At 40.4% G+C, this 1,934-nt stretch overlaps 1 pseudogene; it reads left to right on the top strand.

Moving 5' to 3' along the window:
- The first annotated feature begins 472 nt into the window (after positions 1–472).
- Positions 473–599, top strand: LOC117284085 (annotated as a pseudogene).
- Positions 600–1,934: the final 1,335 nt, after the last annotated feature.

Below are 1,934 nucleotides of genomic sequence, written 5' to 3'. Positions count from 1 at the left end.
CCAAAATGAAAGAGGAGTTATTCCTAGAAGGCAAGGAAGGTTCAACACATAGAAATCAGTGAGTGTGACCACCACATTAACAGAACAGAGGACAAAAAAACACATGATCATATCAAGTAATGCACAGAAGTCATTTGATAAAATTGAACACCCTTTCATGACAAAAACAAAGGATAAAAAAATTACCTCAACATAATAAAGATCATATAGGAAAATTTCACAACTAGCATATGTTCTACAATGAAAAGCTGAAAGTTTTTTCTCTAAAGTCATGAACAAGGCAAGAATGCCTGCTCTCATCATTTCTAGTCAATATGGTACTGGAAGTCCTACTTAGAATAGTTAGGCAGAAATAAGAAAATGTATCAAGTCATAAAGGAAGAGGTAAAATTACCTCTTTGTAGATGACATGGTTTTATATTTAGAAACCCTAAAGAATCCACCAAAAAACTGTTAGAACTAATGAACACACATCGCTTCTCGGCCTTTTGGCTAAGATCAAGTGTAGAACTAATGAACATACACAGCAAATTTACAGAATACAAAATTAATTTTGAGAAATCAGTTGTATGCTTATACACTAACAATGAACAATCCAAAGGGAAATTAAGAAACACAACTTATGGGCCTGGGATTTAGCTCAGTGGTTTGGGTAACTGTCTCGCAAGCACAAGGTCCCAAGTTCAATCCCCAGTACCAAAAACAAGGGAACACAATTTACAATCTCCAAAAAAGACAAAATGCTTGGGAACAACTTAACCAGAAAGACTTATACACTAAGAACTACAAATCTTTGTGAAAAGAATTGAAGATTGAAGGTACAAATAAATGGGTAATAATCCCATGTGTGTGGACTGGAAGTTTTACTATCATTAAAATGTCCTTACTAGCTGGGCACAGTGGGGCATGCTGTAATCCCAGGAAGTGGGGGCAGGAGGATTACAAGTTCAAGGACAGCCTGGGAAACATAGTAAGATCCCATCTCAAAAGAAAAAATAAAAAGGACTAGGGATGTATCTCAGTGGTAAACAGGCTCTGGATTCAATCCCCAGTATTGAAGAAAAAAAAAAAACTCGTTGGGAGCAACTCTACATAATTTTGTAGAAAACAAATCATTTGATTAGGCCTAGTTCTCCTGCCTACAAGCCAAGACATGGCTCCATTTTGGCCTCCAGTCACAGTTAGGACCTCAGTGGTCGGGTGATGCTGTGATGCTCCAGGACAAAACTGTACCAGCTGAAGATATCCTGGGAGGAATAAAATCGCCATCTGCGTAGTTCCTCGTTCTTCTAGGATTCCCCCCACACACATCCAGTCATCTGTTACAGTTGTTTCTCCAGATGTACTGAACTCTCGGTCCTGAGTCATTTGTTGCATTTGTGTCTCCCAACTTTCTGAACAAAAGGTGGCAGGTTCAGGGTCCTTGCTGCCCAGAGCAGCATTGATCAGGCCCAAAGCTCAGCTTCTTCTCAAAGTCTAATTTTTTCTACCCTTCCTGTATTATACATTCATTTGCTTTGTGCTGCTGTGGCTTGCAGGAGACTAGGACTTACTGAAGAGGTTCTAATAATGTCCCCTTTCCCTGTTTCCTACACTTACTACCTAAAGCAATTTTACAGAGTCAGTGCAATTCCTATCAAAATTTTAATGACTTTTTTACAGAAATTAGAAAATTCGAAAATTCATATAAGAGTTCAAAGCACCCAAAATAGTCAAAACAATTTTTTTTCGGCACCAGGGATCAAACTCAGGACCTTGCACATGCCAGGCAGGCATGACGCCACTGAGCTACATCCCCTGCCAAAACAATCTTAAGAAAGAAGAACAAGAACAGACCCAGGAAGGACCCAAGGACCCCAGAGGGGGTTTTTTTCAGCTGCCTGCCTGCCTGCCTGTCTGCGATCACCCGGCGGCGTGCGCGCGAGCTCCCGGCC

The sequence above is a fragment of the Fukomys damarensis genome, unplaced genomic scaffold (genome assembly GCF_012274545.1).
Source record: "Fukomys damarensis isolate Sample0158 unplaced genomic scaffold, DMR_v1.0_HiC HiC_scaffold_33, whole genome shotgun sequence".
NCBI lineage: Eukaryota > Metazoa > Chordata > Mammalia > Rodentia > Bathyergidae > Fukomys > Fukomys damarensis.
This window is presented reverse-complemented; position numbering and strand designations above follow the sequence as displayed.